At 48.9% G+C, this 23,900-nt stretch overlaps 1 protein-coding gene across 1 annotated transcript in view; it reads right to left on the reverse strand.

The window, feature by feature from the left end:
* The window catches only part of LOC118903839 (serine protease 45-like), a 57,648-nt gene extending 43,340 nt beyond the window's left edge, over positions 1-14,308 (reverse strand). Inside the window, exons 1-2 of the mRNA XM_036869308.1 lie at positions 14,116-14,308; positions 12,698-12,827 (exon numbers count right to left, since the gene is read on the reverse strand). The gene's annotated coding sequence lies outside the window, so the exon portion shown is untranslated. The remainder of the gene's footprint in view (positions 1-12,697; positions 12,828-14,115) is intronic.
* Between the last annotated feature and the right edge of the window lie 9,592 nt (positions 14,309-23,900).

The following is a 23,900-nucleotide window of genomic DNA, read 5'->3' on the forward strand; positions in this document are numbered from 1 at the left end:
AAAAAAAAAAGAGGTAGCCTGGTTCACCACTGCAACTAGCCACTTAGTGTAGAAGGCAGTATCTGTATAAACTCCAGGTGAAACTTTACGACCACAGCTGACACCCCAGCTCACAATCCCTATCTGGACCCATGTGGTATTATATTGACAGGCCAGAGGGGTCCCCAGAATCTCCCTGGAAAAAGAGAAAGAAACAAACCACAGGAATGGAAGAGCACCCACTTCAGGGCAGGCTGACTGCACTGCAAGGCGCTGAAAGACAGGCACCTGTGGGCCTTCCCCAGACATCTCCCAGGCCCAGATTTCTTGATTTTGAGAACTGAGAACCGAAGAGTCAATTGGAAAAATTTAGTAGCCTCTGAGGATATTATGACTGGTCATTTCCTATACCACAGTGGTTGTTAAACACTTTGAATACCACCTTTGCATGGAGCCTCCTAAATCCTTACACCTAGCCTAAAGTTTCTCTAGAGCTCCTGACCATATAACCAGCTCCTTCCATATTCTAAGCTACACTCTCAGACATCCCACAGAGTCACCCCAGCTCACGCAAACACTGCACATCCTTTGCTAAAACTGCTCTGTGGCCCCCCATCTACCAGCTCAGTCAGAAACTCAGAGTCGGGCTTCCCTGGTGGCACAGTGGTTAAGAATCAGCCTGCTAATGCAGGGGACATGGGTTCGAGCCCTGGTCCGGGAAGATCCCACATGCCACGGAGCAACTAAGCCCGTGCACCACAACTACTGAGCCTGCGCTCTGGAGCCTGTGCTCCGCAACAAGAGAAGCCACCGCAATAAGAAGTCCATGCACCTCAACAAAGAGTAGCCCCTGCTCGCCGCAACTAGAGAAAGCCCGCACGCAGCAACGAAGACCCAATGCAGCCAAAAATAAATAATAAATAAATATTAAAAAAAAAAAAAAAAAGAAACTCAGAGCCCTCCTCAAGCCCTCCCTCACCCGCACCCTCACATGCAGTCAGTCACCAAGAACTAATGACACAACCCCTTCACCCGCCCCACCAGCCCAGGTCCTGCCTGGGGCTCAACACCATTGCCTACACGGTGAAAACACACTCCTGGCCTACAGTCCTGCATGGACAGGAACGAGAAACATAGCACAGCGTTGCAGGCCACACACAGTCTGATTCCAATCCCCTTCTCTGGCCATATTTGCCACCTCATTGCTCCAGACCTGAAACACATTCCCTAAACATGACACGTTCTTCAGAACTCTGAGCCTCTGTACTTGCTGTTCCCTCTCCCAACAGTGATGTTCTCCTCTTTCCAAGACTCCAAATACTCATCCTCTAAGACCTGGCTCAGATGCCCCCTGCTCAGAAAGGCTGCTTGGTGCAAAGGGGAGACTGTGGGCCCAGGCACTCCCAGAGGGACCTTGAACTTATGTCTTTTAGGGACCACATCTGTATAATATGTATAATTATGTTGCAGGGTTGTGAGCTGGGTAACTGAGCTGATGTGGGTGAATGCTCACACTGGCACAGTAAGTCGCCATAGAAGGAACTCAATTATATGTACTTACATTATTATCATTACCACCCCCAACTTCACCACACCCTGGCAGCATGCCCAGGATGTGAGGGCTGCTCCCTATTGAAGGAACAGGCCAGGCCAGCTCAGTGGGGTCTTGAGGGGTTCTCCCCTGAATCTCCGTAGTAAAAGCTGAAAGAGGAGGTGGCAAATAACCCAGGCCCTGCCACTGGGGAATGAGGAAACTTTGAGGCGACAACCTCAATGTGGAGGTGGCAAGAGACCCATGAACTTACCTGACAAGAATCCTTTCCTATACTATTATAGCCACAGATCATTCCTTCCAGTACTACATCCTTATCTGTTGGCATAGCCTTCTGGACCATCCCATTACATTCTTCATAGTAGATGATACATTGGTCCATCTCCTGGAGAAAGACTGAGACAAATGGGCCACCTACAAGCAAAGAAACTCAGCAGTGGGTAGATCTGCACAGGTGGACAGTAAGCCCCCAAACACCTTGAATCCCCCTTGAAGAAGGCAGCACAGAGGATATTGTCCCCATTTGACAGCGGAGGAAACTGAAGCCCAAAGTTGACATGGGGAGAAGAGAAGGTAGGAACCAAAACCAGGACAAGAGAAGGAAGAACAGATCAGGATGGGAAGAGGCGAGGCCTTACCAGCCTGAGAAATGATAACCAAGCATCTGTCACTCTGCGCATCAACAGTAATAATGAAAGGTATCCGGTGCATCAGTAAAGTGCCTTTACTTTAAAGCAGAATCACAGACTCTCAGACAGGTACTGCCCAAAGGAACAATCCAGCCTCCTCCCAGAGATGGGACGCCATGGGCTCGGCGACGGCCTCGGCGCTCTGCGTGCCCCTGCCCACGAAGTCTCTTGCCTGAGAGTGCAGGGTCGCGCTCTCAGATTCTCACGCCAGACTGTGTCCAGCCAGAACGCTGCCCAGGCCCGAGGGGTGAGGGTACATCTGAGGAGACTGTCCTTGCTAGGGACCTTCCAATTTAACGTCGGCTCTAAAAGGCGGGTGCTTTCTGACGCTCCTGCCCTTCTTGGTGTGGTACCTGGCCTGGAGCTGGTGAGGATGGGCAGTCTGGGAACTAGCTGAGGAGTCTTTATTCTCCATAACGGTTCCTCAAGGCAGGGCCTCATTCACCAGACCTAGATTTGGGGGGAGGGGGACTACAGATGAAGTGGGTGTGGGTTGGACAAAGGAGCTGGCTGCTATGCAACTTCAGTTGCGGGGATCCCTGTAAAAATGAGCCACCACCAAAGATACCCGCAGGTCAACCCATTCTTATTAGCTCTATGTCCCTGATGTCTATTTGTCTTTGTTGCTTAAGTGCTTCTACCAGGCCTCTGCCTCTCTGGGTTTCATCATCCCTGTTGAAGTCCGGGGAAAAAACAACAATAACAACTTTTGAGTTGTAGTACTTTTCCCCAGCCAAAAGAGGACAGCCAGTTACAGTGTTTTTCGAGGATATGGGTGTTCCCCTCACAATTTATTCTTCAATGTCTTGATGAAGGGGTTATTCTCTAAAGCCCTCTCTCTTTGCATTCCTTTCTCCACATTAGGCCAAGGAATTTCTGACATTTCAATTTCCTTTAGCATGGTCCACTACTGCGTTCAGGTTTAAAACAACACAGTAAACATGTAGAATCATTCCCACCTGCCTGAACCAGCAAACTGAATTCCAAATTTCTAGCAAGTGTACTGTTGATAAATTTGGGACCAAGCCTTCCCAATCAAGAATCCTTTGAATCCCATCCTATATATATATATACCCCTTGTTCCTTCCAATGTAGATCAGCAAAATCTTGCACTTCTTTTTGTAAGGAAGCCTCCTACCCCTGGATTATACTTTGCACCTGTCCTAGAGCATGCTGGGATCTTACTCTAGTTATTAGGTCTAGAGGCAGTGAAGACTGGGGTGGTTCAGGCAGAGAATTGGTATGCCCTTATAATGTAATTTACTCACATGAAGTCATTACAGTGTCTCTAAGGTGGAGAGGACCGGCCTTATCAAATGGGAGGAGGTGCTGTTTCTGTTAGCAAGAGTGGTTCAACGTGGCTGGGGGTAAGGGTGTCCTAAGTCTATCCAAATGTATTCCCATGTAAATTTTCAGGGTCTCACTCCCAATCAATGCCCTAAATTTTTTGTAAGAGTTCTGATGAAGCTCTTAATTCAATTTATGTTGAAATTCAGCGAGCCAAAAGATCAGATACTACATCTTATTATCAACTACATCAACCCTGCAGTTATAAGGCATATGAAAATATTTTAGGGAAGTCATGGAAGTTTTTAAACTGAGAAGTTAAAATTGTAAGCCTTAACTACAGTTCAGTCTTTGGAGAGGTAAGCAGGAATCACTACGGGAAAGGTATGAAGTCTGGCCTGGGTCCTTCTATTCTGTTTCCTCTCCCCCTGTGCTGCCAAAGAAGAAGGAGAAGGAGGAAAAGAAGGAGAAGGAGGATAAGAAGGAGGAAGAGGAGGAGATGCTGCCTTATGCAACTAGGGGAAGGGCATAAAACTGTAATTTTCAGGACACAGTTTAAAGCCTACTGTAGCTGGGTGAAGAGAACATAAAATAACCTCTATCCCTGGGGGAGGAGCAGGAAACTCTCCTGGACCAGACTTATAGAGATCTCCTATACTGCGAGAGGGTCAAGGTCACTGAGAAGGCCTCTTCTCTGAGAGCCAAGAATATAGCACCTGCCTAAGAGGGAGGCTGAATCAGGACAACAAAGAATGCCCCACCTCCTCCCTCCACTAGCAAGTGTCCAGGAACAAGTAACAGCAGTCTATTGCTAGAAGAGAGAGTAAAAGCATGGAGAGACATCTTCTGTGAGACACAGGCACAAAGAGAGGACAGACAGGTGAGAGTGGAGAAGACACTGAGAAAAACTCTCCAACAAATCAGCTACCACTCTAAGCAAAAAGTAACACTAGAAGAGTTTGAAGCCTGCTGCATATTGAGGGTAACCATAGCGACAACAAAAATCAGAGACAATCAGGACACAATTATCTCAACACTCCCCACTAAAGAAAAGACATGCCCATTTCTGGACATAAATAGTATTGCTTAAGTCTCTACTATTCTACACAAGATGGCCAACTTTCAACCAAAAATGACAAGACACACAATAAAACAAACAAACAAACAAAAAATAAATAACACTCTTTCAAGAGACAAACCAATCAACAGAACTAGAGTAAGATATAACATGGATTTTGGAACTATCACACAGGGAATTTTAAATGCTATGATGAATATATTTGAAGGCTTTAGTTCAGAGGTCCATAAACATTTTCTATAAAGGGCCAGATAGCAAATATTTTAGAATTTGCCAACCATAAGATAAAATTAAGGATATTATGTAGATTTTCTTATAAGAAGGAACCATTTCCTCAAAAACAGTAATAATACGAATTGGATACAATATTTTATAATATAAATCTACTAATGAGAAGATTGAAATTTTGGATAGGGGAGGAATAACATTTTATTTAATTGGGGTTCAGAGTTAGCATTCTCTATCATCAAAATCAATTGTAAATGTTCTGTTAATGGTGAACTGTAATGATATTGGGTTGGCCAGAACTTTTTGGCCAACCCTATATTTTATGCTTTTCGTTTTTTTGTTTTTTTTTTTTGGCTGCATCAGGTCTTAGTTGTAGCACACGGGATCTTTGTTGAGGCATGCAGGATCTTTTCATTACCCCACGTGTTCTGCTCAGGCTTTCTAGTTGCAGCGGGCAGACCTCTCTGGTTGTGGCGTGCGGGTTTTTTCTCTCTCTAGTTGTGGCGCGCAGGCTCCAGGGCACGTGGGCTCTGTAGTTTGCTGCACACAGGCTCTAGTTGAGGCGCACGAGCTCAGCAGTTGTGGCACGCAGGCTTAGTTGCCCCGCGGCATGTGGGATCTTAGTTCCCAGACCAGGGATTGAACCCACGTCCCCTGCATTGGAAGCCAGGTTCTTTACCACTGGACCACCAGGGAAGTCCCTATGCTTTTCATCTTTAAGAGTGTCTTTTCATGCAGATAGGTGCCATCAACAAATGCTGCTATTAATCTATGAACATATGGCTTTGAGCAAAAAAAAAACTTCACTTGGAAGGCATTTATTGAGTTCTTTTGGATTTTTCTCTTGATATGTGCCTTTTATCCTGTCATTACATTGCAAATTAATCACTTCATTGAAGTTTAGGTGGAAGCTCCTCAACTGCAATGTTAAGTGGATTTTTGAAATATGTAAATCTCCTTTGCACTTGCATTAAGGTCCAAAAACTGCTTCTCGAACTGTAGCAGAAAGCTCAGAAAATATATCTACTGTAAATGTGTGTGGAAATGCATGTCTTGCTCCTTGTTTTAACTTTGGACAGCACAGGGACTTTTTTAAAGTAGCTTGATATAACTTGTGATTCAAAACACATTACTTATCATCAAAGTGATTTTACCATAGTATAGACAGCAACAGAAAACTAATAAAGGATGGGAGATACTGTTATAAGGCCCTTGCACTACCTAAAATACTAATCCTGTTATTTGAAGAAAGAGGACAATTAACTAAAGATATTCACTGTAAACTCAAGGGAAATTAGAGAAAAGTTAAATAACTATAATAAGTAAGACAATAGTGAGGATAAAATAGAATCATAAAAAATACTCCATTTATTTAAAGAAAAGCAGAGAGAAAAAGAGAAACAAGAGATGGGACAAATAGAAAACAACTAGCAAGATGGTAGATTTTAATCCAACAATAACAATACTTACACCAAAGGTAAATGAATCTATTAGATGAATTAGCGATTCTATTAATTCACGTTCACGTTGTATTATATGAATTAAGACAGACTGTCAGACAGGATTTTTTTTAAAAAGCACAACAACTATTTACCCACATTAAATGTAGATGGGTTATGGGGGAAAGTATAGAATATGATATATGATGCAAACACTAATCAAAAGAAGAAATGGCTAGATTACTATCAGGCAAAGTCAACACCAGAACAAAGAATATTGTCAGGGATAAATAAAGACATTAATTGCATAATGATAAACAAAATCCTAAATATGTTAGGATCCTAAATGGAGCTAACAACAGATCCTCAAAATTTACAGAGCAAGGGGAAAAAGACATTCTAACCACAATTAGAATTTGGAACTTTAACATGTCTTTCATAATTGATAGAACGAGTATACAGAGAGCTACTAAGTATATATAAGATCTGTAAAACACTATCAATGAATTAGACCTAACTGACATTTATAGAATACTATATCCTAGCAACAACAGAATATACCTTTTTTTGAGTGTACATGGAACATACACCAAAATAGAGCATATTACGGGGCCATTAAACAAATGGTAGCAAATTTGAAAGAATTAAAATTGTACAGAATATGTCTTCAAATTATAACACTATTAAACTAGAAACCAATAATAGAAAAATATCTTGAAAATTGCCAAATGTTTGGACAGATTTTAAAATTTTTATTTTGGACTTCCAGAATGGCTGCATGAGGAACTCGGTTGATTCTCTCTCCAGAGAGAAAGCTATTTAGCTGGTGAAAATTATTTTTTTTTAAATAACTATTTAAGTTCTATGGAAATTGTCCTAAGGGCATACAGAAAATTGAGAAATATTTATGCAAGAAAATCTAAAAATTCTTGGTAAGAACCAAGAGTTCTTGGCGAGAGTCTGTGGTATTTGAGCCACGACCAGCTCCCATCCCTACTCCTTGGCTTCATATTATGGAACTCTGTTCTGGGCAAGTGGCCAAGACAATGGGGTCTCCCTCTCCCCCAGCTATGGTTTCACCCCAGGAGAAGCAGATAGCTGGTGTCTTTCATTCTCCCAAGACCATTTTGCAGAAGCTCTGTTCTAGAAGGCATGACCAAGAGGACTAGAGCTTCCTTCCCTCACTTAGCCCCTACTCATAGAGCAGAAGCTCTACCCCAGGCACAGCAGGCTAAGAATCCTGGGTCTTCAATTGTCCCATCCCAGCTCACTCATAGAGCAGAGGCTCCATGGGAAGGGCAAGTGAGATACCAACTCTCTCCCCATTGCCCACTAATAGAACAGGAGTTTCATTCCAGGAGAAACAGGCTGCCATCCCCATCCCTAGCTCTGGTACAATAGCACAAACATTCTGCCCAGGAGGATAGGCAGGCTGAAAGAAATGCTCTGCAACTCTGCTTGAAATAGCTGAATTTATTTGGAACAGAGGGTGGAGAAATTCATGCCTAATGGAGTTGTTAAGAACAACAGAGATCTTCCTGGTAAGCAGTTAAGAGAGGGTCAGTAGCTCCATGATACTAGCAACAAAAAGTGAAACAGCAGACTAACCAGTTTAACAGGGAAAACCAGTGAAAGAAGCAGCCAAGAAGAGTTCTCCTGGGATCACACTCATCCCCAGGGGTCTAAACCACTGTGCATGCACTAGGCTACACCAACTCAGGAACATTAAGAGCAGGAAGTAGAGCAAATTTAAATGTATTTCCCAAACCAAACACAGATCAGCAAAGTGCAGAAACCTTGCTAGTGCAGTGGATTTAAGCACAACCTCTGACCAAATACTAGCTGCACAATGAGCTTCTCTGACCCAGGGGCAACTCCTAATAAGCCCAGCTTAAAAATAAAATCACACTCATCCTTAGTAGGCTGAGAGACGGTGCACATACCCAAGCCTGTGTCTTTTCAAGAATGAATGGATAGGGAATTTCCAAGTTTCTAGTCATTGGATGAACATGTGGTGGCGGAGGGGGGAGTAAATTCCCTAAACGGTGAAAGCCGTCTCCAAGACATGCACACATTACCAAAGATAGTGAAAATAAAACTGACCAAAGGGGCTTACACACAACCACTGATCAATTGAGTAGCTAGCTTACAGTGATCCAGGAGTTAACCCTAGGAAGCCAGGCTAAAATATAAAAATAAGGAAAAAACCTAAGCAGGGATATCAGAGGCTGCAAATTGAGGCGGAAATAGACTTCACAAAATTATCTCACACAAATACTAAGCAAATAGACAAATGATCACCACAAATCCTGGGTGGGCAGGAATCAGTATCCGATTTGCTATACTATATTACCTATGACGTTTGCTTTTCAATGAAAAAATTACAAGACATGCAAAGTGATGAAAAAAAATTATTTTTAAGGCAGGACCAGAAAAATTTTAAACATAAAATTCTCTCTCTGCCTGTTTGAGCCACTAGCCCCTCCCCTTTAGTGTGCATTGTGCATCTGCATTATACACTAACTAGCTCCCCTCAGAAGACACAGGAATGCCTACTCGCCAAAAGAAAACCAGTTTCCTACTGGCACCAGAAGGTAACTCCTTAGGAGATAACATTCCTTTCTCAATCCTGTAAGGGCTCACAATAACCCACTACTCACCTTGGTGAACTATGTAAACTGTCAATATGGGACTTTGATGCGTAAAACTTTGTCTCAAAATCTTATATAACTGTGCTTTGATCTCTAACAGGCAGAACAGTCCTCAGAACTTTTTTTTTTTTTAATTTATGTATTTTATTTATTTATTTTTGGCTGTGTTGGGTCTTTGTTGCTGCACGCGGGCTTTCTCTAGTTGCGGAGAGCGGGGGCTACTCTTCTTTGCGGTGCGCGGGCTTCTCATTGCGGTGGCTTCTCTTGTTGCGCAGCACAGGCTCTAGACACGCGGGCTTCAGTAGTTGTGGCTCCCGGGCTCTAGAGCACAGGCTCAGTAGTTGTGGCGCATGGGCTTAGTTGCTCTGTGGCATGTGGGATCTTCCCCGACCAGGGCTTGAACCCATGTCCTCTGCATTGGCAGGCAGATTCTTAACCACTGCGCCACCAGGGAAGTCCCCTCAGAACTTTCTGAAAAACTGTCTCCCAGGTTATAATCCTCAGGCTGGCTCAAATAAAATTTTCTACTTCTTTCTTAGATTGACTACTGATTAATTTTTTGTCAGCAAAAGATACAGGAAAGTCTAACCAATACATAGGAAAAGAAGCAGATAAGAGAAACTTAACTTATGGGGTCTTTGAGGGGCCCCATGTGTTGGACATAGTAGACAAAGACTTCAAAATAGTTATTTTACACATGTTCAAAGAAGAAAAAGAAACACACACACATACATACACATACATGTCATCTCAATTGCGGCAATAAGCATTTGGCAAAATTTAACACCCTTTCATGATCAAAAAAAAAAAATCAATAAACTAGGAGCAAAAAGAAACTTCCTCAATATGATGAAGGCCATATATGAAAAACCCACAATGAATATCATACTTAATGGCAAAAGACTAAAAGCTTTTCCCTAAGATCAGGAACTAGACAAGGATGCTCACTTTCACCACTTCTACTCAGCACTGTACTGAAAGTTCTAGCCAGCCAATTAGGCAAAATGATCTTATATATATAGAAAACCCCAAAGATTCCACAAAAAAAACCCTGTTAGAGATAATAAATGAATTCAGAAAAGTTGCAGGATACAAAATTAACATGCAAATATTTGTTGCATTTCTATGCACTAACAGTGAACAATCAAAAAGGAAATTAAGCCGAAAATTAACCAGAAATCAATGACAGACTTAAATGTAAAACCAAAAACTATAAAACTCCTAGAAAAAACTACAAGGGAAAATTTGTGTAACCTTGAAGTAGGCAAATATATCTTAAATAAGACATAAAAACAAGTGATAGAAGAAAAAATTGATAAATTGGACTTCATCAAAATTTTAAAATTTTGCTCTTTGAAAACTACTGTTAAAAGAATGAAAATTCAAGGTAAAGATTGAAAGAAAATATTTGCGATACATCTATGACAAAATATTTGTATCTAGAACATATAAAGAACACTTACAGCTCTGTAAGAAGACAAATGGCCCAGTAAAAACTGAACAAAAGCCAAACACTGGGAAAAAAAAAAAACAATGACCACTGACAGGTAACTGGATAAACAAAATATGACATTCATACACATCAAAAGTTAACTAATTAATTAATTAACTAACTCCTGATACATACAAATGTATGGGTAAATCTCAAAATCATTATGTTGAGTGAAGGAAGTCAGACCCATACAGAATTATTCCATTTATATAAAAATTCATATAAAATTCCAGAAAATGTAGACCAATCTATAGTGACAGGAGGTAGAGCAGTGGTTGTCTTGGGCCAGGGGCAGAAGGAAGAATGAACTGTGAAGGGACACAAGGGCACTTTTACAGGGGATGGAATTGTTCTGTATCTTGATTATTGTTGTGGCTTTACAAAAATATGTATCTCTCAAAACTAGTCAAATATGTGCAATTTATTTCATTTAAATTATACCTCATTAAAATTGATTTTTAAAACTAAATAAAAACAAAATTGGGATAAAAAGGGAAATTAAGAAAACAATCCCGGGACTTCCCTGGTGGCACAGTGGTTGAGAATCCACCTGCCAATGCAGGGCACACAGTTTGGAGCCCTGGTCCAGGAAGATCTCACATGCCGCAGAGCAACTAAGCCTGTGCGCCACAACTACGGAGCCTGTGCTCTAAAGCCCGTGAGCCACAACTACTGAGCCCGTGTGCCACAACTACTGAAGCCCGCGCACCTAGAGCCCATGCTCCGCAACAAGAGAAGCCACCACAATGAGAAGCCCGCGCGCTGCAATGAAGAGTAGCCCCCGCTCACCACAACTAGAGAAAGCCCGCGCGCAACAACGAAGACCCAACGCAGCCAAAAATAAATTAACTAATTAATTAGTAATTAAAAAAATTAATAGCTTTTGTGCTGCAAAAAACACTATCAGTAGAGTGAAAGATAATCCACAGAATGGGAGAAAATATTTGCAATTCATATATCTGATATGGGATTGATATCCAGAGCATATAAAGAACTCCTACACTCAACAACAAAAACCCAATTTAAAAATGGACATAGAAATTGAATAGACATTTCTCCAAAGAAGATACAAAAATGTCCAGTAAGCACATGAAAAGATAACCAACATCACTAACATTAGGAAAATACAAATCAAAACCACAATATGATACTACTTCACACCCATTATGATGGCTAAAAATAAACAATCCAAAATCAACAACACAGAAAATAACAAGTGTTGGTAAGGATGTGAAGAGATTGAAACCCTGTGCATTATGGAGAGGAGAGAGGAAGGAAGTAAGGGGAGAGAGTAGGGAGACAAGCAGAAGGGGAGTGGAGGAAGGTAAAGAAAGGAAGAAACTGAGCTATATATAGGCAGGAAGACCAAAATGCATCATTTGTGGAAGATATAATTGCTTTCTAAAACAAAGCCAAACAAACCAACTGAAAAATTAATAAAACTATAAGAGAATAAACTAAGAGGGCTGGGGAAAAGATCAATATACAAAATCAATAACTTTCTACCCTGAAGCAATAATAAATTAGAAAATGTAATAGAAAAAAAAAGATATTCCATTAAAGATAGCCACACACACTTCTTAAAAAAATACCTAGGAATTGGCACAAGACCTTGCACCAATCTGCCTGGGTTCCTCTGACCCTTTCTTATCATTCTCCTCCTCACTCACAGGGCTCCAACCCTGCTGGCCTCCTTGATGTGCCTCACTAGCTCCTGCCTCCCGGCCTTTCAACTGGCTGTTCCCTCTGCCCCCAGATGTCCACACAGCTCATTTCCTCACCTGGTGGGTCTATACCAGGATCAGTAAACTTTTTCTGTAAAGGGCCAAATAGTAAATATCTTAGGCTTTGTGGACCAAGAGACAAAATCAAGATTATACAGGTACTTATATAACAAGAGAGAAAATGAATTTCCATCAATGTTTATTGATGAAATTCAAAATATAATTAGGAGAACTGAGTACTGGTTTTGGGGGGTTTTTTTGTTGTTATTTTGGTTTTGGTTTTGGTTTTGGGTAATACAGGTCTACTAAGAAGCATGGAATTCTTTTAGGGGGATAACATCAAAATTAGTGTTCCCTATCTTGGAAATGATTGCAAATGCTCTTCTGTAAAAACTATTCTCAGCTAAGAGGTGGTGAGCCAGACTTGGTCTGTACTCAAATGTCACCTCCCCATTGAGGCTCTCCCAGGACACCCTCTCAAAAAGTGTACCCCCCTACTCTGCCCTCTTGATCCCCCTTATCCTCTAATTTTCTCTGTAGCACTTCTCACAATCGGAAATACTATACATTTTACTCACATATACATGAGCTGTCTTCCCCTTCCACGTGTAAACTTTCTTCGGACAGGGTTTTTGTATGTCTTGTCACTGCTGGATTCCCAGCACCTGGAACATGGCTGGCACACAGTAGGCACTCAACAAACATCTGCTGAATGAATGAACAAATGAATAAAATTCTAGTGAAAAGAGAATGAGTTAATACCTGTAAGTGCTCAGAGCATTGCCTGGCACACGCTTTGCTCAAAAAGTATTACTCACTGTTACTGTTGTTCCTTTGAGGAGGGGCCCCAAGCATCTGGAAAGTGCAAGCTCCAGAGCAAACAAATCTTCCAGCCACCAGATATGTCCAACGCACACCTATCTGCCTGCTACAACTCCTCTCCCTGTCTCCCTGCTCCCCCTGTGGCTCCTGGCCTCTGTCCCTCCACTGGACCCTGTGTCCTCCTCTGGCTTTCTGTCTTTGTCCCTCAGTTACAGATGGGGCTTCAGGACCAGTTCCCAAGGGCCGTCACCCCCTACGGTGCCTCCAGCAGAGTCTCCACTCACTACCAGAGATGCCTTGGACCCAACTGTCTGGTTCCACTCTCCATTCTGTCCCCCACCCCACCCCTTCATTGCCTAAGTATTCTGCCCGCCCCCTGGGTCTTAGCCTGACTAACTGCACCTCACTCAGCGCCTCCTCCTCTGGAAAGCCTTTCCTGACACCCTTCCCTGACTCCAGGTGTCCCAAGCCCCCTACGCTGACCCTTCATTGAACACTGTCATTCTGCCAGGACATCTGTGCTGCCCTGGCTATCTCCCCGGAGGCCCTTCCTCTAGCTCCCCAACTCTGCCCCAGGAAGACCAAGGCCTGATTCCTGGCCCCTTAGCTCCCGAGAGACCCCTCCTCCAGCCCTCTGGAAATTACTTGTTCCTGGGGTCCATCTGCTCTCCCTTGCTGGTCCCCTCTCAAATCCCACAATGACCTCATCCTACAGTGGAGGAAATGAGAGGTGAGAGGTTAAGCAGTTTACCAGGACCATACAACGAGGCAGGAGGAAAGCGGGACCCTAGGCATGGCTGAGGAGGAGGGGCGCTGGAAGCACTGGCCTGGGATGCACAACATTGCAGACAGACAGAGGGACAGATTTTTGGATGAGCCAGCAGCTGAGCTGGGACTGGAAACCAGAGCTCCTCCTCTCTGCCCGACTTCTCTGCAAGGGCAGGCATCAGGGGCTCACCCTGAGGCGGCTCCCGCCCCCTGCCCCACAGCCAGCCGTCATCCCCGTGAGGTCAGCCACCGGGCCGCGATTTCGGGGAAATACCAGCTGCTTATTAAAAACAGGCGGTGGTCAGGCCCCTGCTGCTTTCCCAGTAGAAACTAGGCTGTTTGTTCCAAGAGGAGCAAGAGTGGGCAGGGCCTAGTCAGGGCCGCGCGGGGGCCTGAGTTGCAGTACCTGGTGGAGGGTCCGGGCTGGCCCGAGTAACTGGGGGTGGAGTGGGGTGGAATCCCATGTTTTGGCGAGGGCAGCCGGTGAGGGGACCGCCACCCAGCACGTGGCCGCTGAGCCGCCCACAGGGGTCGTGGGCTGGGACCGCGAAACCGCGCGGGACAGGTAGGACAGCCTTCGCAGCAGCACGCCCCCAACTCCGAACTCAGGCAGCGGGGAGAACCGGAGGAAAAGCGGGCGGGTGAGCTAAGCCCCGCCCCTTCCGGAGGCAGCCCCACCCCGTCCCGCGGGTGCCTGCACCGCCGGGAGCAGCTGAGCCCTGCAGGGGGTGCCAGAGGGCCGTCCTCCGCGCTGCCGGCTCGGGCCGCGGGGCATCTGGAGCGCGTTAGACCTGGGCGGCCGGAGGCGGCGTGAGCTCATCCCGGCCGGCCCACTGCGGTTTCTAGGCGCGGCGGAGGGAGCAGAACACAGAAGCGCCGCGCTGCGGCCCCAGGGGAGCGTGGCGGGAGCACAGCTCCTCCCGGGACGTGGGTGTGAGTCGGAGCGGCGACAGTGTGTGTGTCACTGGCGCGTCGCCCAGGGAGGGCGGGCCCTGGGAGCCGGCTGCCAGCGTGCGTCGCTGTGTGTCACTGTGTGTCGTGGCTTGTGAGGGTGTGTGTGTCCCCGTGGGGGAGACACTGCGTGTGATAAGTTGCAAACATCACAGCACATACTTCTCATTTTACAGGCAAGAAGGCTGAGTGCAGGGGAGGGAGAGGGCCGGCTGGGTGGCACAGGCCCGGGACTCCAGGCGTCCCGCCCCTCAGCCTGTGTCCCTGTGTGTGTGTGCAGAAGGTGCGAGCCGGCCCATCGTGTTCCACAGTGCCGGGCGGGGGGTGTGGGTGTCCGCCTTCCCTCCCGCATTAAACATCCTCTTCCTGGTCACTACCGCACCACCACCCACCCCCATCCCTGCAGGACCTCGACACTGGTCTCCTTCAGGAAGCAGGGAGAGACCCCTTCACACCAGGGCCCTGGTGAACAGTGACACACACCTGGGTACAGACTCGCACATGGAGCACACACCGGCACACATATGAGACACCCTCCTGTTGGTGGGACTCTGAGCTGGGCGAGCCAACAGGCAGGTTGCAAAGTGGTGACAGGGTTTGGAAAGGCCTCTTGGTGCAATGCCCCCATCCCTGCCAGGGAAAGGGAGCAGGAGGGACTAGAGGTCACTGAACCCTGCATCTTGGGGGCTCCAGCTCCCTGCAATGGGCCCTGAGGCTACTGCACAAGATGTGAAGGGCCCCAGGACTACAAGACTCCCAGGGCCAGGAGTCAGGGTGGGGACACTGTGGGCAACACCAGACACAGAGTGGGGAGCTGGGGCTGCAGCAGGTACCTCTGAGCATCCAGGGCTCCCCCAACCCAGAAGGCTGGTCCTTAACTCGGGCCCTCACCTCAGGGACCTACTCTCCCAGCTTTGGTTAATCATAGCCCCAGCTGTGCTGGAGACCTCAGGGAGGTGGCCCAGCACCCGTCAGCCTTCCTGGCTGGGCTCGCAGCATTGTCATGCCTGCATCCTCCTCCCTTCACCCCACAGCTGGGCAGAGGCTCTGAGACAAAGACCCTGCCTGCAGGATGGGGCACAGGAGTCGATCGCCCTCCTCACCAGCTATTGCTCCCCAGGCCCAGAGCACACATTTGCAGGGGGTTGGTGATGCTGGGCTTGCTAGGAACTCTAGGCCTCTGTAACCCCTCTGTGTTCCCACCTGTGAAACAGAGAGGACACCTGCCCTAGCTAGACCTCCACAGGGAATGTAAAGTCTAAAGGGATGTGCATCTACTGTAGCCACAAGGGTCCTCAGCTCCCAAGACACTGGGGCAAGCTGGGTGAGGGATTTTTTTTAACTGGAATGACTCTGGTTTGCATAACCAGAGCTTCCAAATTACTTAACAAAACATGTTTGCTTTTTAATTAACATGTGCTTGAAAAACAATGGTTTTAATTAAAGTGGGTGGGGGAGAGAAGGGATGGTGGGGGAGAATATTTCAAGCTCCAGGGCCCTGGTCAGACTTCTTAAAAATAAAATGGGAGACTTGCCCCAAGCTGGCAGAGGCTGGGAGGCCAGGATCCTCGGGGAGCCTTAGGAACATACCTACCTGACTCCACTCCTCTACAGCTCCCTTGCGGAGAATTTACCCTTTTGCTGACAGTTTAATTACTCACTTATCCACGGTTCCCTGGGCCCCTCTGGAAAGGAGTGGGTTTTTTTAGAAAGCAGTCTTGGGGAGTAGATGAATGGGGGTCCACCAGACAGAAGGAAGAGTATGAGTGAAGTAAGAGAGTGTGGACCTTGTTGGGGGAACATTAAGGTTACTGGGGAGGGAGAGAGAGGAGGTGGGGGGGAGGTGACCCATAATAAAGCCAGATCCCCCAGACTGGTGGACTGGAAAGGTAGAGCTGGACCCAGAGCCACTGATGTCCAAGCCCCGGCGAAGGGGGCAGGGGTAGTACTGAGCTGGGGCCAGGAACATAGGGGTGGAAGGCGGGTGAGGCCACAGGGGACAGAGGGATTGGCAGAGGAAGGGGAAGGGCTGTGGAGACTGGAGACAGGAGGTGGCTTGGGGCCTGGGGGCTTGCTGGTCAGATGCTGATGGGCTCTGTGGATTTGATCAGTCCAGCAGGGGGCAGCGTTCACCCCACCATCCTGCTGGCAGGAGATACCTACCCAGTGGGTACTCAGTAAATGCTTGAAGAAGGGAGAGAATGAGGAGATGATCCATCCAAATCAGCCACACCATCTCCCCTTTCTGACCTTTCAAGGCCAGCACTGGGGTGCAGCCTGGGATCAGAGGTCAGCATGGAGATGGGACAGGATGACCACCCCCTCACCCATGCAGACAAAGGGAGATTGAGAGGAAGCTTCTGGGGAGTGAGAGCACCCCCAGGGGTCAGGTTAGGTGACCTCAAACCCCCAGCTCCCAGTGGCCCCATCCAGGACCCTGTTTCTCATTAGGAGCCTTCTGGCCTCCCCCAGCCAGCACCCTGACATGAAACATGCCTCCCTGTACTTAATTCATTACGTGCAGGGTGGGAGGCCCAGCGGGCGGGGGTTATTTTTCCCCTGAGCTCAGACATTCCTTGCTTTATTATTCTCCACGTTTCAAAGCAGCTGTCGCCTCCACCGACCGCCCCCAGCCCGAAGCTCAGAGTCCAGAAGGGGCCTCTCCAGGGCTCAGAACACCAGAGGTTCCCACCTCTGGTGGGAGCTCAGAACACCTCCAGCCCGCACCAGAGGGAAACTGAGGCCCAGAGAAGAAGCCCCAGGGCAACCTGCAGGGACCTCTCTCTCCCATAACACTGCCTTTCTTGCCCGGAAACACCCCCTCCCGGCCATCTTCCACACAGGTGACCTCAGGGCCCTTTACGCTACAGAGCCAGCCCTTGCCTTCCAGCTCCAGGAGCAGGTGCTGGGATAGTTCTCAGGACCCTAAAAAACTGACTGCCGGGACTTCCCTGGTGGCGCAGTGGATAAGACTCTGTGCTCCCAATGCAGGGGGCCCACGTTTGATCCCTGGTCGGGGAACTAGATCCCACATGTATGCCGCAACTAAGTCCTCATTCTGCAACTAAAAAAAAACAAAAAAAGATCCCTCATGCTGCAACGAAGATCCTGCATGCAGCAAGTGAGACCTGCAAGAAAGGAAGGAAGGAAGGGAGGGAAGAAGGGAGAAAGAAAGGAAACACTGGGGTGCTTTAAAAAAAAAAGATTTCTATTAAAAAAAAACCAAAAACACCCCTGAACCCCCGACTGGGTCGGCAGCCTTACAGAGGGCAAGGCCCATCCCGGAACAAGGGATCAACCTAGAAAACAGCAGGGCTGGGTCAGCCTAGTGGATCACAGAGGGTTCAGGTGGGGGGAAAAACAGTTCTAAGGACCCAGTTTCTGAGGACTAGAGATTTTGGCCCTACGTCAGAGAGCTGCCTGCCTGGCCAAGCTGCCTCAACAGGGGGTGAGCTCCCTGTTTCTGGGGGTGTTCAAGCAAGCAGCAGCTCATCAGTCTTACACAGGTATCTGAGGCCCCTTCCTGTCCAACTTTGAGGTCAGAGGTGGGCTGGCAGGCACAATACCCACTCCAGGTGAACGGAATTAGGGGCCCCTCCCTGTTCACTCAGGTCGGAAGTCACAGGCACGACACAAGGACAGGAGACCTGGGAGCTGGGCCAGGGCCAGAGTAGGACCCGGCCAAAGCATTTTCTTTGTGAGTTCACTACAAGGTCCTGGCACCTGGGGAAGTGCTGGGAGCACAATAGATGTGTGATCACTGTGTACTGATGAGTTAAATGGGCCCTACTAGAGTTAGGGGAGGAAGGCAGCCTGCAGGATTCAGGGCCTCCACCTAGGAGAGGGACTCTGACCACAGGGGAAACTGAGGCAGGAGCCCAGGCGGGGCAGGCAACCTGGCCATGCTGGGGAATGAATTTCAAGGTCACTCTTGGCACTGTGTAACCATTTTGCCCCTGCTGACCCTATAGCCAGGCCTGTCCACCCTGAGTATGGGGCTTGACGGCTGGATCCTCAGGTGCCCAGGAGGGTAGGAATCACTCTGTGATGTGGCCCTGGAGCCACAGCAAGCCTGGGGGCCCAGGGCCTGCCCACACCTCCAGCTCTATTCTCCAGACCAACCCCAGGGACCCCCTTACTACAAGGAAGGCACCCTCTGGGGGATGGACTACACAGAACCTGAGCCCCTGAGAGAGGGAGCAGCTTGCTACTAGCTGGCCCGAGCTGTCTCCACCTAGAACTGTGGGATCTGGGTGTGTTACCCTCTTGGGGGCCCCCAGCCCAGGCTGTGCAGAGGAACCTCCTGATACTCCTGGGATGTGCCCAGCTTCCCTTCTTATCCCTCAGCTCTGAGCATGGTTTCTCTTCACAAAAGCTAGAAGCCATTCAGTGTTTGCCTTCCTGCCCAGCAGCCACCGTCCCACACCGTGTGCTGCAGCAAGGAATGAAAGGTCACTGCCACTGGCTTCCCACCAGAGGTGCACACAGGTATGGCTATCCAGCGATCTGGGGACACCTGGAATCTCAGGGTCCCAGACACTCCAACGAAGGGAGCTGAGGCATCTTCACTCATGTGCCCCACCCCCAAGCTCATCTGCACTGCCCCTGCCACGTCTCCACTCACCACTCCATCCCAGCTGGTAGGGCCAGGCCCCTGTTAGTCATCACAGTGGAGCACAGTCGGCACCTGATTCAGACGAGCCTTGAGCCTGGAAAGGACCTGCCCCATTCAAGGGTCTCTATCCAGGGATATGGGGAGATTTTCACTGCAACAAACTGTGCAATTGCCTCAAAACTTAAAAATGGACTTGTAAGGTCTTATTTTGCCAAGTAAAGAAATGGAAAACAACTGCCACCAGCTATCATCACCATTGTTTTATGAACAAAATAATACTCTTAAGGCAAAAAAAAAAGGCAGGATGCAGTCCCTGAAGAAAAACAGCCAGGCCTTGAAGATGCATAAATTGAGCTTCATGGAAAACATGTAACATGGGCCTTATTCTTCTCCCATGAATATTGTCTTGGATATTGTCACACGTTGGGCCCTGGAGCCTGAGGACACCCAAGTGCTTCCAGTCTCCAGCAGAGCAAGAATCCCTTCTGCAGCCTTCCTGACTGGAATTGGTTCCCCTCTGCTTGCACACCCCTTGGGACAAGGTGCTCACTCTCTCACCCAGTTAGCTTGGGAGCTAGGGATGGCATTCTAAGCACCTTTAAGTGGCTTCCAAGCAAGCCTACTATGGGAGAGAGGGAAAGAGATGAAGAAGGGCGTGAGATGGACAAGGTACTGATGGGAGGGAAGACAGACCTCCAGACCCAGGGCATAGGAGTGGTGGAGAAAAGGGGTGCTCGTGTTCAACTGGACCAAAGTATAAAAATTAGGAAGTTGGCAAAGATCTGAGACTTCCCAGGGAGCACTATCTACCCCATCTCTGGAGTTCCAGAGTCTTCCACTGCCTCACTCCATTCCCCAGCCCTCCAGAAAGGCTCTGACACACCCATTCTCATTCTCACCAAGGCCTCAGTAGATATGCAAGGTACCCAGACCCACAGGCCGAAGAAGAGATTGGAGACTGGAAGAAAATGGTGGAACCTCAGGTGTCCACAGCCAGGCTGGGGAGGAATGGCAGGCAGGTGCCCTTCCCAGCCCTGACCTTCTAGGCCCTTCCCCATCCAAGGGGCCCTGGGCCCTGGTTGCTGACACTAGAGGGGCCTGTTGGGCGGGTGACCCTGGGGAGCCTCATGTACACACTCACACACACTATACATTTCAGCTGTGCTCTGTCAGCGTTTGGGCAAACCAGCATTGTGTGGCTTTGGGAGGGCAGGAACAAATAACCCCCAAACTTGGGCAAGGGCGGGCCTGGGGCTGGTTGGAAGGGGAACCCCAGGGAGGCTCTTCTGTGCTGGGTCACTGGGTTCAAGGTCTAGGGTTTTCCTGCTGTTCCCTGAGGTACTTGGGTTCCCTGGGGTGTGGCTGGCCCTGTACCCAGGCAGGCTCGCCCTAGCCCCCTCCCCTAAACCCTCCTTACCACCCAAGGCCTCAGAAACAGCAGCAGAGCACTCCGGCCTGGCACCCCCCCCCAAGCACCGCTTACGCAGCGTGAGGGCTGCCTCACACCACTGCCCAGTTTTTGTTGCCCCTCTTCCTCCCTCCCACCTCATCTTCACAGCCCCTCTGATTTTGTGCACGCCACTGCTTAGACCCGTTTAGTCTACCCGCCCCTCCCCACATTCTCTTAAGATCTTTATCCGCTGTCTGTCTGTCAGCCCCCGTGCCACTGAGCGCTTTGAGCCCTCGAGTCCAGGACCTCATCCCTACAGTTTGATTTCCTTCCTTCTTGTGACCTGGTTAAGAATTTCCTCCAATACTTGATTTCTTCAAGACCCTGCCTGACTTCATTCTGCCTCGACTTGAATTTCTGGCCTTCTTGTCCCCCCACTCAGTGCTACCTAATCCGTGTCCCAGTGGTGACCCCAGGATCCCTGCAGATGGCGTCTGGAGAGAAGATGCAGGCTGTGGCAGGGAGCTGTGCAGACATCAGAGCAGAGGAGGGATGGCTGGTCCTGGGGTCCTGAGGTTGAACTCTGCCCTTGGCCCCCTAGCCCCCTGACTGCCCCCACTGACCCTCTGGTTCAGCCTGGACCAAGACTGGAGAGGTAAATATTCCTGCCACCTTACAGAGACCTCAGAGATGAGGCCTCGGGCCAGATGGGGGAAGTAAGGCATAGAGAGACCCCAGACCAGACTCCAGCCTTATGGGGCACATGACCTGGCACCTGAGGCCTGGAGGGGACCAGGCTGACACGAGGGCAAACCCTTTGCCACATCCACCCCTTTCCACCGGCCGCAGGGACATAGGCTGGACCACCCTGCTTGAGGGGGGGAGCTGGGACCAGTGTTTATGCAACTGTGGGGAGGCCACAGCCCGGCTGGCAGTGCTGCCCGCCCAACACAAGCACTGACTCAGCAGAGCCCCCCAGCACGTACACACTCAGACATGCATACTAACAGACACAGACACACACACAGAGGTAAACATACATGTGCATGTGCACAGACAAATGGACACCTGCATTCGCTGGTATACACACACAGACACACACTCACAGACACACTCACAGACACAAGTACACAGGCAAACTTGTGCATGTGTGCACACACAGACACAGGGACACACAGAAATGCACACACATTTCACCCAGCCAAGGTAGGTGGGAGGCTCCTGAGTGAGGAGAAGCCTCACCCCTGCAGCTGAGTTCTACCCTCTAGGCCCCTCCACTCTGACACTCACACCCACAGCCAGTGACCAGAGCCCACACGTGGTCAGCACAGCCACATATAACAGGCAAAATGCCCCAGAGTGGCATCACGACCATGACTGGGACAGAGACACATTCTAAGTGGAGTAGAGCCCCCACAAGGGGGACCAAACAGCCCCGGGCAGAGCTCAACAGACACAACAGCCCCAGCTCTGCCCGCACGAGCGCCCCACGGCCTGTCCACTCTCAGTCCACACTTGAAGACTGGCGGGTGGGAGCTGCAGGGGGTCTCGGGGGATGTGTGGGATACTCCCTTCCACTGCCAGGCCAAGCCGAGTAGGGTGGTAGCTCCCAGGAACTAGGGGAGCCTGCAAGAAGGAGGGTGTGTTTGGGGGAGGGCTGGGGGGCACTGCAGGACCATTCTGGAAACCAGAGGAGGGGGCAGGCTTTCTTGCGAGAGCAGGACACATACTCCCTGGGATCCCAGACACATGGAAACTTGGAGGCAGGACCACTTCTTGCCTGGGGATGGCTGAGAACAGGTGTGATCCCTGCCTACAGGACTCAGCCAAGGGTGGAAAGAAAAAGCTGGGACCACTCAGTCCCATGTGGGCCCTGGAGACTTTTGAAGGGGCGCTCAGCTGTTCCTGGGCTTGGTGTCCAAGAGCAAGGTGGCTGGGCAGGCAGGAGCTGGGGCCTGCCCAGAAGGATATTGGCCAGTCTCTCTGCCCTGACTGGGGCCAAAGGGAGACACTGCTCTCCTCTGTGGGGGTCCACGGCCACCAATTGGCCAGAGAGGCTAGCCAGAGTCCAGCAAAGTCAAACATGCACAAGCAGACACCCCCACTAGCAGAGGCCACCGCAGCAAGTCCACTAGTGCCTCCATTCCCTGCCCTACCAGCCAGCCAGACTGTGCACCATGAAAGGGCAGCCCACGGTCCCTCACTCCCACCCCACACCAGATCTGGGGCTGGAGTGGACTGTGTTTAGATAAGGAAAGGAAGAAGAAAGCCTCAGACTCTGCCCAAAATGTTGCTGAGAGTGTTTTAAAAAATGACCCGGAATCTGATCCCTTCTCACCATTTCCACTGGACCACGCATGCATCTTCTTCTCTCCCCTGGACCCTCCTACCTGCGGTCCCTGCTTCCGCTCATGTGCCCCAGTCTATTCTCCACATAGCCGCCAGAGTGATGCTGATGAAACATCTCCCCAGAGCACACACCAAAGCCCTTCCCACGGCCCAAAGACACTCCATCACATCCTGTCGCCTCCCCACCGCACTCTCTGCTCCCGTCTCTGCTGGAATGTTTTCCCTCTGATGCCCTCATGGCTCCCTGGAGCAGATACTGAAGTATTGCCCCACACAAATGTCCCAGCCTGCCTCTGGGGCCCTGCCCTAACCAGCGAAGGTGGGAGCTGGTAGATAAATAGTCTGGTTTCCTCATGCCTTCAGTGAGACAACACCACCATCTCCTGGAGGTCCCCAGTGGGGCTGAGCCCCCGTTGCCCACAGGGTCTTCTGCTCCCATGCACCCTAAGGACTTCCTTCCCTGCCCAGCTGCTCTCCCGTGCTCCCTGGGGCCACCTCCCAGGGACACTACTTACATTCAGGTCCTTGTCTCAGCTCTGATTCTGGGGAAGTCCAGCCTAAGGCACTCCATCTCACCTCTCTTTTTTGTGCTTCTTATCTTTAACAACGATTCCCCATTCCTCCCTCCCCCCAAGCCCCAGCAACCACCCTTCTACTCTCTGCCTCTATGAATTTGACCACTCTAGGAACCTCGTTTGAGTGGAATCATATTGCATTTGTCCTTCTGTGTCTGGCTTATTTCACTTAGCATAATATCCTCAAAGTTCATCCATGTTGTACCATGTGTCAGAATTTCCTTCCTTTTTAAGTCAGAATAATATTCCATTGTATGTATAGACCACATTTTGTTTATCCATTCATCTGTTGATGGCCACTTGGGTTGTTT

This window comes from Balaenoptera musculus, chromosome 11, assembly GCF_009873245.2.
Source record: "Balaenoptera musculus isolate JJ_BM4_2016_0621 chromosome 11, mBalMus1.pri.v3, whole genome shotgun sequence".
Taxonomy (NCBI): domain Eukaryota; kingdom Metazoa; phylum Chordata; class Mammalia; order Artiodactyla; family Balaenopteridae; genus Balaenoptera; species Balaenoptera musculus.